This window comes from Triturus cristatus, chromosome 6 (assembly GCF_964204655.1).
Source record: "Triturus cristatus chromosome 6, aTriCri1.1, whole genome shotgun sequence".
Classification (NCBI taxonomy): domain Eukaryota; kingdom Metazoa; phylum Chordata; class Amphibia; order Caudata; family Salamandridae; genus Triturus; species Triturus cristatus.
Genome location: NC_140589.1, coordinates 944,049,450 through 944,067,283, shown reverse-complemented (window position 1 = coordinate 944,067,283; position 17,834 = coordinate 944,049,450).

Here is a 17,834-nt window from a genome sequence, read left to right as displayed (position 1 = left end):
CCTCTGGGTGGGCGGACCCCATACGAGATGCTCTTTGGCATCAAAATGTATGTGTCAGACCTTGATGGTCTAGACGTTGCTGCAGCTGCCGCAACCTTTGACGTAGATAATCATTCTACTATGTTACAGGATCTACAAGAGACCCGTGACAGTTTTGCAACGGAACATTTGCCCTCTGACACTGATGCTGCACTGCTGATTCTGGTGGCTGGCTGGCTTCCGAAAGTTGACGATCTGGTCTGAGAGAAGTTGGAGAACAAAAAATAATTTGGTCCCTCTTATCGCGCACCAGTTTCAGTGCTTGGCTTGAAGAATACTCGTACTGTCATTTTACCACCACTTCCTGGTCGCAAGGACAACAGATAAATCTCAATAGACAATGTCAAGCTACATCATCTGGCCGATTCTGAATAGTATGACGCCTGCTGTTTCATGCTCTACAATTTCGAGGGATACTGGGGTTGGCGCATCTTTCAACTCACCTCCCGACACTGTCATCGAGATGGACCCTATTGTTGACCATTTGCCTGTCCCTCCTGTTTCCTCCTGCAACAAGGAAGTTGAGTATGCTTATCCCACGAGTGAGTCTTTACATGGGTTTCCCAAAAGTCATTTACCCCATGGCAACTTTTGTGATGACTCGTCCTCCAACACTTCCATAGGCCCTACCAAATTGACTATTTTTGTCTCCTGGTTTAAACAGACTTATTTAGTCCCTCCTTGGACATACATATGGTTGGTCCTCATCCTGATTTTTCTCTTCATGTCAATTGGATTTGTGACAGTGTTTTTCCTGCTCATCAATGGTCACTACTTGCCAGAACGCTCTGCTCTGAACTTGGTTGATGGTATTTTGGCCCCCCACTCATCTTCACACATCTTGAAGTGTGACCAGACTCTTGTTAACATTTCAGCATTCCCAGGGGCAGATGGCATCGTTTATGGTAAAGTGGATTTTCAGGTCCATGGCCCAACTGAAATTATTAACGTACCATACGTCTTTCGTGTCTCCATGGGTGATGTGGTAACACATGACATACGTTCAGATGGCTGGAATGTGCATGCTATACAATCATTGTTTTCAGATTGGAAGTATTATGCTGCTTTCAATGCTGAAGATTTGTATTTAAATTCTGCCAATTCTGCCGATTTATTTTGTTATCAACATTATGGGCATAATTTCCTACATCAGACTAATACATTACGTCCTGCTGTTAATTATACACAATGGGAACATTGCCCTACACCACTAACAGGTAGTTCGAAAACACTTTGAAATAAATTTACATACTTCACTGGTTTTGATAGGTCATCACCTGAGTCATATTATTTTAAATTAAATGTTCCTTCAACTCCCAAAGTAATGTTGACCCATACAAAATTAATGTATTTAAATTCTTTCAGACATGATCTGTCAGTCAGGGGTTATGACTACTGAAAGGCCACTATCGAATTGAAATCAATCTGGGATTCTAAGAACTGGCAGGTGTGAGCCATCGAAGCCTTACATCGTGCCTGCCTCATCCCAGCACACATTTTGTTTTTAAATGAAACAGTGTATCAGATGACTTGCTTTGATTTGGCAACTGCAAAAAAATTAAACCCCCATGCCATTCCCTCTTTAGCTGAATATAATAATTGGCGCATATATAAAAATTATACCATTGATGCCTTACAATGTCTGTTTCAAAATAACACATTTAATGTATCTGAATTGGATCCTTTAGGTTGGCTAGTCTGGCAGGCGACTTGGAATGCCTACCAACTTCTTTTTCATAACACTAGTTCAGGTTATACACAAGATAGACCAGACCCTATATTTTCGCATACACCTTCGGTAACCACCTATTGGGTGGGTAAATTATGTCAACAGTGGTTGCAGCACTCTTGTCCGTTAAACAACACTTACCGTTGGTGTCCAATAACATCAATTTGGCCGAGTTTGTCTTGGGACCGAGGGTTCCTAGAACAAAGAGATTCATTTACGCAGCTTACAATGAAATATGAAAACTTTCACAAATTGAAGCAGCGTCCCGTCTGTGGGAAATTGACCAAGCGAACTTAGAAAAGGTTCTAGCTCTGGCAATCATAGTATTAACACACTGTCTTCCCGCATTTACACATTGGATAATATTGTTTCTTCTGTTATTGATATTGTGCATGAAGGTGTATCTTTGTTATATCATGGTCAAAATCAATTGCGTTCTGTGATGTCATTCGCATGGACTTTGCAAACTCTAAAAACTGGAAAAGTACCATGGGATTATTTAAATGCGTCTGCTTTGTTTTTGCCATTTAACCTGACAGACCAACAGCAGTTTATGTCCATGAAAGATGCCATTTACACTCTTTTACACATAGAAAAAATAGACCCTTTGCCTTTCTCTGAGGTGGAGACTGATTCTGCTGTCTGGCTCATCCATGGAGTTATATCTTTACCTTTCTCTTTGTTTTAATTCATCTCTTGTATGAAAAATTACCCGCTCGGCCGCTTTGAACCGCCGGATAGCGCTTTTCTGCATGAATTGTGGTTTTTGCCTTTCACATAAAGGTGTTTATGAGATGAGAAGGAGGTTTACTTAACAGGGGAAGACTGTGATTCTACAGTAGGTCATCCGCATGTTGTGCTCGTCAGCGGAAGCCCACCCTGCATTGGTACCTTTTAGGCGGGAGCCCACCCCACAGTTGCCCAGAATCACCGCCGTGACCTGGAGAGAACAGAAGCCACCGAGGAAGCAGCGCGGAAACCGGATTTCAAGGGCCTCTGCCTGACTGTGGGCGGGGTCCATGCCGGGGAAGCCGACGTGCCCGCAAGCAGGAGGAAGTCAGTCAGAGAATGCCTGGTAGTGGGCAGGGCTCCCAGAAGCCCGAGGAGAGCCCCGAATGTGCCTTGAGTCTCATCATGAGGCAATGGAAAGTGAGACCAGGCCTGCCCGTTTTGGGCAGCAAAGAAGAAGAGGCCAGCCAGAGGAGTCATGAGATGCCCCGGTAAGTGGGGCTGTACATGAGCCCAAGGACACCGGAGAGACCAGCCAGAGGAGTCCTGAGATGTCCAGGTGAGTGGGGCTGTACATAAGCCCAAGGACATCGGAGAGGCCAGCCAGAGGAGTACTGAGACGCCCCGGTGAGTGGGGCTGCAAATGAGCTGTTTTATTTTCCCCTAAGGCATGAGTTGCCCCAGAGGTGCCCCGGGGAAGGGGGCATTGTGATGGTAAGAGTCCCGGAGTGGGACTCAGGCAGCACAGTTGTGGCCGAGGGAAGTGCACCGGAAGGAGCCCAGTGAACTGAGCTCTCTGTGCCGATTTCTTTTTAGGGGCAGTTTAGCAAGTAAGAGTCCCGGAGTGGGGCTCTCAGGGCACTGTGTGCCAGGGCTCATTTTCTCCAGCTGCACCACGAGTGCGCGGGCAGCTGCAACGTTTGGGCAATTTTGTGTTCAGAGCCCCAGAGTGGGGCTCCCCAAGCAGCATGGTGGTGCCAGTGCCATTTTCCTTTGGGGGCATTTTGTTGGTGATAAGGAGGTGGTGAGACGCTCCCCCGTGCCCCAGTGCATTGCGCAGCATCTTCCCTGCATTGGCAGCTAGAGGGCCATTTGAGAGGCCCCAGTTCAATCCCTGACATTTTTTAACAAAGAGCATTTGAGCCCAAAGGAAGGTCAGTTGGCCTGGGGTCAGCTTTATGGTGTAGATAGGGCGCAAGACCCTAAGGTGATGTATGCACCTAATTAGTGTTACTATGGTGCACTGCCAAATGTGTTTATGTGTGTTTATGCTGATGGTTGCCAAATGTGATTTATGCACCTTGATTATTGCATACTGTGTTTATGCTGGTGAGGCCTATTGCGTTATGTGTTTCTGCTAATGAGGTTTGGGCCTAATGTGTTTTATGCCTAATGTGAAAATGCTGAGGTCATTATTGTACCAGTAGTTACTGGTTGTGTTTTATGTTTTTTACCTGCATTCTGATGGTTCTGACCGTGGCCCGATTGGCCTGTTCCTGTATATAATCCCCAGTGAATATTGCCCAGTGCCAGTTGGCACAGTGTATATTGTGTGATTATGATTCTAATGTGTTTTGGATAAAATAAAGGCTATTTTTTATATATAACCTTGTGTGGAGTTTCATTTGTGGTGTGCCTAGTGTGTTGCTGCTGTGTGTGTGTGTTGTGCAAACGCTTTACACATTGCCTCTGTGATAAGCCTGACTGCTTGTGCCAAGCTTCCAAGGGGGTGAGCAGGGGTTATCTTCAGCGTGTAACTCCCTTGCCCTCACTAGAGTGGTGGTTTCTGTCTGGCTTAGGTGCAAGCCCTAGTCAACCAGAAAGCCCATTTCTAACAGCGGTCCTGAAGGAACGCGCACTGGCGCAGGGAAAACGCATTTTGGTGTTTACAGCTTACCCTGCTTTAGAAACAGTGACAAAGGCAAGTGTACCAAACTCTAAAGTATTTCATCCCCGTTGGATCCAATGAGCTACTTCTTTGACGTCTCCTGATGTCACCTGATGTCACATTTTTCTTTGACCCCTCTCTTCAGACACAGGAGTTTTGGCAGTATGAACACGTTCATCCACCTCCTCTGTCTTTGCTCCTTTTGGAGGAGACTCTACCGCCCAATTGGCTGAGCTGCACGCTCTTGTACTTGCTCTCGAGTTTTCAGACACCGATGTATCTGCACTCATTGTGTGTGATTCTTATTACTGTGTTCAGTCTTTCAATGACGATTTATTCTTTTGGTCTCAAAATGATTATCATGATTCTAAAGGCAGTGCAATTAAGCATAAAATGCTTTGGGTTCGAGTGGCAGACCTTAAACAATGTCTGCCCCTCACACATGTTATACATACTCTTGGTCATCAGTGTGTGGGAGCACACGCTTTCGGTAATTCTTTGGCTTATGAATCGGCCAAATCTGCAGTAGCCACATGTTCCGTACCAGCCGTTACAAGGTCCATGACTAAGATTGATAATGAGATTTTGGCAGCTATAGTTGCAACAACAAAGGGCACTAATTACCCACAGGGTTTCCCTTCAAAATATTCTTATCAGTTAACACCCGAACAAGTTCCCTTTGCAAGAATACCCGATGCTGGTGATCGGCTACTTCCCAACGCGGACTGCAGATACTCTTTGATCAAAGCCACACACGAAGGCTTGGCTTTGGCCCATGCTGGCGTCTCTGCGTCCATTTCTATCTTGCAGCAAAGTTATTGGTGGCGTGGTTTTTATAAACAGACCTGTAAATATGTACTTTCTACGGTGACACGCCCACCACAAACACAGCTATGCATTTCTAATAGGCCTTTCAGTTGTGTCTATCTTGATCACTGCTGTCCATTTTCTTCAGATACTTCATATAAATACATTTTAGTTGCGTTAGATTCCTTTGAATATGGCCACAATGCAGTGCTGACTCTCGAAATGTCATCAAAGATTTGCTTGTCTTTGTAGGGATTTTTGCCTGTGGCACCTTTCATTCAGTCCAAGGTCCAGCGTTCGCCTCCAAGGCGTACAAGGATGCGATGAAGTCTTTGCGGGTGCTGGTGCAGTTTTCATCTCCATACAGGCCTGAAGGCAATTTGATTGTGGAGCAGATGAACTGTGACTTAAAGCAATCTTTGACAGCTAGAGTCTTAGGTACTGGCAGGAACTGGTTAGCCCATTTGTATGGAGTCCGACGTGCACTAAATAATCTCCCTAGAAAACCTCTGGGTGGGCGGACCCCATACGAGATGCTCTTTGGCATCAAAATGTATGTGTCAGACCTTGATGGTCTAGACGTTGCTGCAGCTGCCGCAACCTTTGACGTAGATAATCATTCTACTATGTTACAGGACCTACAAGAGACCCGTGACAGTTTTGCAACGGAACATTTGCCCTCTGACACTGATGCTGCACTGCTGATTCTGGTGGCTGGCTGGCTTCCGAAAGTTGACGATCTGGTCTGAGAGAAGTTGGAGAACAAAAAATAATTTGGTCCCTCTTATCGCGCACCAGTTTCAGTGCTTGGCTTGAAGAATACTCGTACTGTCATTTTACCACCACTTCCTGGTCGCAAGGACAACAGATAAATCTCAATAGACAATGTCAAGCTACATCATCTGGCCGATTATGAATAGTATGACGCCTGCTGTTTCATGCTCTACAATTTCGAGGGATACTGGGGTTGGCGCATCTTTCAACTCACCTCCCGACACTGTCATCGAGATGGACCCTATTGTTGACCATTTGCCTGTCCCTCCTGTTTCCTCCTGCAACAAGGAAATTGAGTATGCTTATCCCACGAGTGAGTCTTTACATGGGTTTCCCAAAAGTCATTTACCCCATGGCAACTTTTCTGATGACTCGTCCTCCAACACTTCCATAGGCCCTACCAAATTGACTATTTTTGTCTCCTGGTTTAAACAGACTTATTTAGTCCCTCCTTGGACATACATATGGTTGGTCCTCATCCTGATTTTTCTCTTCATGTCAATTGGATTTGTGACAGTGTTTTTCCTGCTCATCAATGGTCACTACTTGCCAGAACGCTCTGCTCTGAACTTGGTTGATGGTATTTTGGCCCCCCACTCATCTTCACACATCTTGAAGTGTGACCAGACTCTTGTTAACATTTCAGCATTCCCAGGGGCAGATGGCATCGTTTATGGTAAAGTGGATTTTCAGGTCCATGGCCCAACTGAAATTATTAACGTACCATACGTCTTTCGTGTCTCCATGGGTGATGTGGTAACACATGACATACGTTCAGATGGCTGGAATGTGCATGCTATACAATCATTGTTTTCAGATTGGAAGTATTATGCTGCTTTCAATGCTGAAGATTTGTATTTAAATTCTGCCAATTCTGCCGATTTATTTTGTTATCAACATTATGGGCATAATTTCCTACATCAGACTAATACATTACGTCCTGCTGTTAATTATACACAATGGGAACATTGCCCTACACCACTAACAGGTAGTTCGAAAACACTTTGAAATAAATTTACATACTTCACTGGTTTTGATTGGTCATCACCTGAGTCATATTATTTTAAATTAAATGTTCCTTCAACTCCCAAAGTAATGTTGACCCATACAAAATTAATGTATTTAAATTCTTTCAGACATGATCTGTCAGTCAGGGGTTATGACTACTGAAAGGCCACTATCGAATTGAAATCAATCTGGGATTCTAAGAACTGGCAGGTGTGAGGCATCGAAGCCTTACATCGTGCCTGCCTCATCCCAGCACACATTTTGTTTTTAAATGAAACAGTGTATCAGATGACTTGCTTTGATTTGGCAACTGCAAAAAAATTAAACCCCCCTGCCATTCCCTCTTTAGCTGAATATAATAATTGGCGCATATATACAAATTATACCATTGATGCCTTACAATTTCTGTTTCAAAATAACACATTTAATGTATCTGAATTGGATCCTTTAGGTTGGCTAGTCTGGCAGACGACTTGGAATGCCTACCAACTTCTTTTTCATAACACTAGTTCAGGTTATACACAAGATAGACCAGACCCTATATTTTCGCATACACCTTCGGTAACCACCTATTGGGTGGGTAAATTATGTCAACAGTGGTTGCAGCACTCTTGTCCGTTAAACAACACTTACCGTTGGTGTCCAATAACATCAATTTGGCCGAGTTTGTCTTGGGACCGAGGGTTCCTAGAACAAAGAGATTCATTTACGCAGCTTACAATGAAATATGAAAACTTTCACAAATTGAAGCAGCGTCCCGTCTGTGGGAAATTGACCAAGCGAACTTAGAAAAGGTTCTAGCTCTGGCAATCATAGTATTAACACACTGTCTTCCCGCATTTACACATTGGATAATATTGTTTCTTCTGTTATTGATATTGTGCATGAAGGTGTATCTTTGTTATATCATGGTCAAAATCAATTGCGTTCTGTGATGTCATTCGCATGGACTTTGCAAACTCTAAAAACTGGAAAAGTACCATGGGATTATTTAAATGCGTCTGCTTTGTTTTTGCCATTTAACCTGACAGACCAACAGCAGTTTATGTCCATGAAAGATGCCATTTACACTCTTTTACACATAGAAAAAATAGACCCTTTGCCTTTCTCTGAGGTGGAGACTGATTCTGCTGTCTGGCTCATCCATGGAGTTATATCTTTACCTTTCTCTTTGTTTTAATTCATCTCTTGTATGAAACATTACCCGCTCGGCCGCTTTGAACCGCCGGATAGCGCTTTTCTGCATGAATTGTGGTTTTTGCCTTTCACATAAAGGTGTTTATGAGATGAGAAGGAGGTTTACTTAACAGGGGAAGACTGTGATTCTACAGTAGGTCATTCGCTTGTTTGTAGAAACTTAAAGTTGCACAGGGCTTGTAATGTGTCTTCTCTGAACCTAGCTTGTATTTTAAAAGGTATTCCAGTTCTCGCAATAACACCAACATTCACTTTGCTTACTAACGGTAGTTATCCTATTTTAAATAACCAAGAATGCTGTGGTTTGCTTGCTGGAATACAGTGCTGTAAAGTTCCTAGAGCTACTTCATAAACGATCTGAACAAAATTAATTAAATTAAAGTAGTGACACTAGGGATAGAAAAATACAAAATTATTTATTCCGATATATATTCATTAAAGACATTTTGTAAGATCACAGAGCAGGAGCTAACCAACTGACTACATCCATTCATCCGTGCATTCATACTTCATACTAAGAAATTCTTTGTATATGTATAATACATTGTCACCATCCTGAAATGATTGGATATCTGACCAAAGATGCACATAAAATAAATGATTAGAACAGCATAACCTCATGGATTTCAATTATTGAAGGGTGGTTTTCAAGATGTCTCTTGGCAATCATTGAAACGGTTTCACAGCGCGTTGTTTGCTGTAAAAATTAGCTTTTTCTTCCCCCACGTGGGAAGCTCTGTAGTTCAATTTGGGCCTTCCATACCAACTATGAAAGTAGATTTCAACAATTTGAGCAGACTAAAAGCGCTTTTATTCCAACAAGAGGTTCCCCTTACTTCCGCGCGAGACCTTTAATCTGCAGGTGGCGAACACTGCTAGCGAAATGCTTTTGAACACTAACCTCCCACTACATTTTGGGGAGCTAATTCATCGCATTTTTTATGCGTCTTCTACACAAGGCCTTGCGCATTTTTTTTAAAGCTGTCGGCTCTGGCCATGTGACTTATTTTCAGACAATAATTGGTGTAATACCTGCATTCATTCATTCTATTTTTCCAGCGTCTTTGGCGGATTCACTTTAATGCTGGCATTAGCTGCTGGGATCCTGCTTCTCCTGTGTCTGCTGTGCAATGGCTGCTCCTCTTGTAGTGCTGCAAAGACCAGGCCGGCTGCAATTGCTCTGTGACTGTATGCATGGATGCTTTGGTACATTACCACTGGCTACTCACAGTGTATCTTATGGGTTATCCTTCCGCTTTGCGTATTTCACTTGGGTGCAACCAGTATTTTCATGCTTGAGATGTCCGTTCACATGGGCAGTAGATTTATGCCTCTCCAATATGCCATGTTCAGACACGGATTTCGACCAGCTAGTGGGTTCCTTAGTGGCTCATGAGCAGGACTGTTCTGGGATTGGCCTTATGGCGTGTGCGGCTGCACTTGGAGTCTTGGCTCAATTGGATATCTGTGAGGCTACACAGAATCTCCTACTTCAAAGTTACATCGAATATCATGCAAGTTATCCGAAAATGCTGATGGAGGCACCCGACTATGAGGAACACACATGTACATTCAGCTTGCTGAATTGGATGGTGTCTCTATTTTTTCCAACGATAATGATGTCCTTTTGGAGGGTGTTGCATTCTTTTGCTCATATACTTTGATGGATTAACCTCGCTAATGCACCACAAGCATCTCTCAGGTTCTTGCATTCCAGATCTTTCCCTTCAAGAGATTTTTTTCCCATAAATTGTTTTTTTCACTCCCTTCTTTGCGCTCTTCTTTGTTGTTTTTTTTTTTACAAAATGAAAGCGCTTTTTAACCCTGCTCGTACTAGATTGAACTCTGTTTTCATTGTTTGTCTACATACTACGGACTTACCAGGGGGAGGGTGTAGTATGGATGGTGGGTTCATTGTCGACATTGCTAAGTTAGCATGAGCTTCGCTGCCATTAGGCTGCTTTTGCGCACAACGCTACATGTGTTTATTTTGCAAGACTTTGTTTGTGCCCTTTTCACATGAGAACTGTCTGCTTTTCGCGTTCTCTGCTGTGCTCTGAGGTTTAATCTGGACACAATGTGCAAGGTTGATAAACAATGCCCCTTGTTATTCTGTTCTGGTCAGTCCCTCGCACCTAGACATAACATGACACACAGCTGCACTACTGAAAATCATATGCTTTAATATTGCAAGCTAAGCAGGTTGTTCACGCACTTGGATAGAGCTGTGCTTGTCCTGAGATGTAAACCAAGCCTTGAGGTATGGGGTCTGCTGACAAAGCCCAGAGGTCTTCTTTTTTTTATAATAACCTATATCTTAGCACGGGGAAGGTGGTTAGGCACTGTAGCCCATTTCCACTGTTTTAATAAAATGATATCCCGTTTGTATTCTATGGAATTGTGACAATGCTGACTATATTGTTTTTATGCATTTTGCTGCTAGTGATGGCTTGTGTACTGTACCATAGAGCGCGTTAGTTAAAATAAACATTTTAAACTATACCGTGACTTTGATTACTCCTGTTGTGGACAAGTATGAGTGAGTGAGCAAAAGAGTTGTCTTGCTGCCGCGATTCCTTAGAGAGTCGGGAGTGTTGTGTTCTGGGTTGTCTAATCATTGGTAGCTTCGCTGGTAGTCGGAGAACGAATGAGACACCATTGCTAGTCTTTTTGGTGGATTTTGGGTACTGAGGTGATAGGTTGGTGCACCACTATCGACCAAGGTTCTGGTTCTCCTGCGCATAGTTCTGTATATGTGCAGAATCCCCGCAACAACAGAGCAGGCAGACTTAACTTGCGACAATGTGTAAAGTATTTATGCAGTACCACAACAGTAATAAAGTCAAAATTCAAAACAATAAAAATACCAAAACAAATTAGAAAATAGAGCAAATTTAAATAAACAAAATGCCACCAAAATGACAAAAATGCATTAGAAAAAAGTAGAAAAAATGGCAAAAGCACTAAGTTCCAATGATAGCCAATGGTCGTGGTAAACCGGGACCTACTTGCAATTTGAGGTTGACCTTGATGAAGCGAGTAACGGATACATCAACCAGGTTTGTCCTGTTTAAAGATTTTACCTTCTGACTTAATCCTTTATGTCCCAACCCATCACAGGCGTACACTTCTAAAGCCCCTCGGGGTAAGCACTCAGAAATGCACAGGGTTTCATGCAGAGGCCAACAGCAGGGCCCAGTCCAAATCCAGTAGCCATAGGTTGTTGGATAATTTCAGGACAATACCTCTTGCAGCTTGGTGACTCCCTGAAGCCACACAGGAGGTCAGCCCTCTGACCCTTGGAGTCCACGTCTTTGTCTTGGGTACAAGAGGGAGCAGGTCCAGTCCTCTTCTGATCTCATGAAGGCCCAGAAAGTGTGCTGAAGAGAGTGCCTGGAGATGGTGCAACCACAGGAATTGTCTTGACTTGCTGTTTTTCTCCCCTTTCAGGTGTGCCCTAAGAATTATATGTGAACCCAGCAGATCTGTCAAGCAGGGTTTGATACTCGCGGTGGATTTGAAACTGTAATGTCAAAAAGGATGCCCACAGACTCTACCCTGTATATTCTGTGGAATTCAGAGGAGTTTTCTCTGCCATTAAGGTCAACCAATTGTTTGCCCCGCAGAGGACTTTTACACCTATTCACACTGATTGAAGGCAAATTCCTGGCTGGGAAAATCCAGAAAGACAATGCAAATTAGACTCCAGGAACTTCATGCACGGTGAAAATTTACTTTTTAAAAGTTACCTTTCCTTAATATTTATTAAAAATCTGACTTCACTATTGAGTTGAATTTTAATAACTGATAAAAATAGGTGTTTAATTATTTTTCTAGCTGGTCCCATTCCCAAGACACAGTATTAGCATTTTCATATGTACTCTGGTTTTCTACAGAGTACAGGTAGGCCTGCCACAGTGAAAAATTGTTTGTGGGTGCTATTTACTGAATGGACATGTTAATATTACATTTCTCCATGTAATACTTTTAAATACCATGCAACCTGACTTGTGGGCTACAAGGCCTCCAAAGGGGTGACTTATTAATAGTTAAATGGGAGATCAAATGGCAGGTCAAATTGCAGTTTTGCTCATGCATCATCAAGACTACAATTGTAGGCCTGAAGCCATCTTTGCATTGCCAGTGTAGTGAATGGTACAATTGATGCTGCAGTCCAATGATGTCATTTAACGTCCATGCTATGAGTTAAATTTCTACAAAATAATATAGACATTAAGGCAAGTCAAATAGGTAAATTAGAAGTATGCTGATTCAACCATGTTTAAAGAGGGGGCATGGGTACTTTACAACTGGTTTAATATGATTAAAGTCCAGCAAAAATATATGATCTAGCGAAAGGCAACAAATCTGGGTTCACCACACTGAAAAGGTGGATTTCCTACATATATGAAGAATGACATTCTAATTTTTTTACCTTCAGATTTTTTACATTACCTGTAATGGGACTATGCATGGATTCAAATATTCTTTATTTGATTTCATAACCTTCAAAGGTACAAAACATCCATGTGACACATTTGACAAATTTCGCTATATTCAATATCCTTGGATGTATGCATTATGACTCCATGATTTTCTATTTTTTCTAATACAATGCCAAGACAAAGACTGGTTAGATTCATTCTTTTTCTGTTGGCCATTTTTGGCTGTGTCTCCATGATATATAAATCCTTCACAAGACTTAAAAAGAGGTGTCGCCAATGTACGGCAATATTGACACAGCACATCCAATGTTGCCACACAATTTTAAATGCCAGGTAAGGTACATGTTTTTGCTTGGATTGTGGCTCAAATACTCAAAGGTTTAGCGTCAGGTTAGGATTACTTTTTCAGCACAAACCTGACGCTAAACCTGTTTTGGGATTTACAAACCAACTCAAGGTATTTGCGTTGGTTTGTATGTGAAAGTAACGCCAAGCACTGCGAAATACTGCTTTGCACTACTTTGCTTCAAGGGGAGTTACATGGGTGGTACATGGGCGTTCCCATGCAACCATCCATGCTTTTTTAAGCTAAATCCATATTCACTAACATAAGTAGAAAGGGTTTAGCACCAAAAATTAACTCTGCAGAAAAGCAGGCACTAAACAAAGAAATGCTTTCATTTCTCGTGCTTTTCTGACTTTGCATGCATGATGCACAGGACAGCCCACATACAAAGTAGGAACATCTTTTAAACATGTCTAGGCATAGTATTGTGTACAGGAAGGCTACCCTTCCTGTAAAAAACCTATACTAGACTAAGGCAAGCACCCTGGCCCTATGGCGCTAGGGTGTGTGCCTGACACACTGCACCTGAAATCAGCACCGGCGCTACGTAGAGTGGAGGAGAGTGCCATTTCTCTGTGAATATGGCACTCTTCTGCTCTCTCCCTGCCACGCAATGTAGTGCAGTGCAGCTACTACTCATGTTGCATCTGTTCAAGCAGGCCTCTCCACAAAGGTGTTACAGACAGTGCCTATGAAGCAAGCAATCTATTATCATCTATTATCAGCTCATTGGTATGAACATTACCGTTTTTAGGTCGAGCGTAAGCGTACAACCTCTTGTATACTGTAGTATGCATATATCTCCATGGGCCAACTGCCATATCTTGCTTCTCATTTATTTGTTTCAATGTCCTTTAAAAACCCTTGCTTACTAGTGACCCGTCCTGCCTCTTTGTCCCTCCATTTTCTCCAAGGAGCAAGGACTTAGTGCAATATCATTTCAATTTATTCTGTTGATCTGCTCATGGTGGGACTGTTATATTATGTTTTCAACCTTGTGTTACACTGTGGGTGCTCAGACCCTTAGCAGCTTACATGGTATTGCCGCATTCACCCATCTGAACTCCTTTCATGTGGCTGGCATTCTTTTGTGTTCTTCCCGAAGGCAGCTCCCAGGTATTATTTATTTCTTTTAAACACATTCGGCATTCACGTTTTGTTTTGTATTAACAATAAATATACAGGGAGAGCCGATGCCGAGACCACACCCAGCCCAAGCCGAAGGAGCAGCAGCGCCAGCACTACCGATCGCCATGGCATGGTACAAACTATGGGGCATATTAACAAGCCAGGCGATAAAATTATCGCCGCTTTAGAGGCAGAAAATTGCCGCTAAAACGGCGATAATGGTCTTGATAATATGCTCTATGGAATTCCAATTGAAGCCCATGTTAGACGTCCTTCAGATTTAACATGGGTTTCAATTGGAATTCCATAGAGCATATTATCAAGCCCATTATCGCCGTTTTAGTGGCAGTTTTCTGCCGCTAAAGCGGCGATAATTTTATCGCCTGGCTTGTTAATATGCCCCTTGGAACTTTAGGCAGGGCTACGATTGTTGTGTACTTAAATGAACCCGCCTCGTTGTCCTGCTGCTAGTGAGCAGAGAAAGGTGAGAGAGGCGTGTGCAATGAGATAAGAAACTGATGCCATTGCTGATATGACTGACTGCTCTGTGTCGAGGCAGTGGGGTACAGCTGAACTAACTCTGGGGCATATCAACAAGGGCTTTATCTCTGCTTTTTTGGCTTTAAAAGCCAAAAAAGCAGAGATAAAACTAGTGCCCTATCAACAACAGGGTGCTAACATGCAAATTTGCATGTTAGCACCCTTTTACTCTACGCTTCCCCTTGCATCTCTAATGAGATGCAAAGGGGGCGTTCCAGAGTAAAATAATAGGAGGAATGTCGCTAAGCGACATTTCTCCTATTATCAAGAATGTCGCTAACCCTGTTGGAGACAAAAAAAGCAGCGCTAACCGCGGTTAACGCTGCTTTTTTACGTCTGCTAATTTTCAGACTTAGCCATGATATCCTATGGAAGGAGGATATCATGGCTAAGTTTGCCTGTCCCTATCAACAAGGTAACGTGAGATTATCGCTGGGTTTTCAGAGATAATCTCACGTTAGCCTGTTAGCGTGTAGATTTTTATCGCTATTGAGATAAGCGTTGCTAATAGCACGCTATCTCAGCGATAAAAATTCATGCTAGCCGGCGATAGTTATCCAAGCGCTAAGTGCGCTTTGCGATAATTATCGCCGGTTGTTGTTGATATGCCCCTCTGTTGGTGCTTGGCTGACTCCACCACCATCTCCCACATCCCTCTTGACCATCCCAACTCCCCTCTCATCGCTGCTTGCCCCGTCCCTCTCACAGGAGAACTCCAGGAAACAATGGGGCATATTAACAAGCCAGGCGATAACATTATCGCCGCTTTAGCGGCAGAAAACTGCCGCTAAAACGGCGATAATGGGCTTGATAATATGCTCTATGGAATTCCAATTGAAGCCCATGTTAGATGTGAAGGACATCAATTTGAATTCCATTGAGCATATTATCAAGCCCATTATCGCCGTTTTAGCGTCAGTTTTCCGATAATTTTATCGCCCGGCTTGTTAATATGCCCCTAAATTAATAGTTAATCTTGGCGCCTCTGCAGACCTGTCTGCTTATTTAAATTCCTCCCCTTTCTTTAATTTTATCCCACGCCCTGTTTTTTTTTCTGGTTAAACACTGACATCATCCTGGGAACTTAGGGACAGGGTTATGAGTGATCTGCTGCAACGGGCACCCGCCTCCATGTCCTGCAGCATGTTTCATCCAACTGGAAGTACATACGACTTCCTGAGGTATTCCTGTCTAACTGTTTGTTGGTAATACATTTTTTTGCCCTTGTAGCTTGTAAACCCCATGTCAGGGCCCGCTTTAAACCATTTCCGAAGGCTTTACAGATGTCCTGCGCAAGGCTCTGTTTACTGTGGGGCCTCACCGTGGGGATGGAAGGGGATGTGGTAGGCAGCAGTGTATCTGGACAGGGAAATTACTCCAAGGTGCTGGTGCTCAACTCCTAATGGGGGCAGCAGTAAAATACTGTAACCAGATACTGAGCCCCAGAGGCCCTTTCTATGCTAACGGCCCCTCCCCCCGCTCTGATTGTCTGGAGATCACCAGGCTTAAAGTGGCCCACAGGTTAAAGCAAAATAATCAACGTTTGCGGATTGGGAAGCGTTACCAAATCTTCATAATAAAAATCCATGCCAATTCAAACTCTCTGCAAGGTCTATTTAAAGAGAAGTTTGCCTCTTGCTAGTTAGTGATCACCTCATACAAAAGACGGACCCAGCTGCTTTTCAGTGATTATTTTATTAAATATCTTGCTAATTAAAAGCCCCGGCTTTACAATACTTGGTGTACAAACGTGCTTTGGTGACCTTGTCCAGTTCAGGGACCCCTTAAGACTTTGCTATACTGCCCCCCTCCATACCCCGCCCCCCCGTTCAATGCAGCAACCAGGAGGCGGTTCTTTGGGTTTTGAAGTACATCTGATTGTATACAGCAATGTGTTCTTCATCCAAATAAGTGGCTGTTTGGCAGTCTATACTATGCAATCGGATGTTGAGAATCGCCCTAAATTAGCGGTTAATGCTCATCTCTGGCTCTGCTGGCTGCCTTTGCGAGGGGCATATCAACAACAACCGTCGATAATTATCGCAAAGCGCACTTAGCGCTTGGATAATTATCGCCGGCTAGCGTGAATTTTTATCGCTGAGATAGCGTGCTATTAGCAACGCTTATCTCAATAGCGATAAAAATCTACACGCTAACTGGCTAACGTGAGATTATCGCTGGAAACCCAGTGATAATCACACGTTACCTTGTTGATAGGGACAGGCAAACTTAGCCATGATATCCTCGTTCCATAGGATATCATGGCAAAGTCTGAAAATTAGCAGACGTAAAAAAGCAGCGTTAACCGCGGTTAGCGCTGCTTTTTTTGTCTCTAACAGGGTTAGCGACATTCTTGATAATAGGAGAAATGTCGCTTAGCGACATTTCTCCTATTATTTTACTCTGGAACGCCCCCTTTGCATCTCATTAGAGATGCAAGGGGAAGCGTAGAGTAAAAGGGTGCTAACATGCAAATTTGCGTGTTAGCACCCTGTTGTTGATAGGGCGCTAGTTTTATCTCTGCTTTTTTGGCTTTTAAAGCCAAAAAAGCTGAGATAAAGCCCTTGTTGATATGCCCCCACGAGAGCAATGGGCAAGTGTAGCTTGACTAGAGACCAGTGGTAACAGTGGTACCATGATGGCCTCTGTAATCGTATAATCAATTAACCCTGCAACAGAACATAAAGGTATACTGCTGCATCAAAAAGATTGTGGCCACCATATCCGGCACTATAAAAACGCCACCAAACGGAAAAAACACATGGGGGCATATCAACAAGTAGGCGATAAAAAATTATCGCCGCTTTTGCGGCCGTTTTCGGCCCAAAAGCGGCGATAATTTTATCGCCTAATCAGCAAGGTCACACTAACGCGTGAAACCTTGCTTTAGTGTCAGGATTCCTAACGCCCAGCTTTGCATCTCTAATGAGATGCAAAGTGGGCGTTCCTGACAAGACTCCCTTGGGAAAATATCGCGAAGGCAGCTTCGCGATATTAACAAGGGAGGGTAGCGATTTTTAAAATTGCGTTAAGTATGCCTTAACGCAGGAATTTAACGTCTGTTAAATTCCTGACTAAGGCATACTTAACATGGGGGGTGGATTTTGTGGCTAAGACCACAGGCCCTATCATCTAGGATATCGCCGTTTTCCACCATGGAAAACGGCGATATCCCAACTATCTCTGGAATTTTTATCGCCTCGG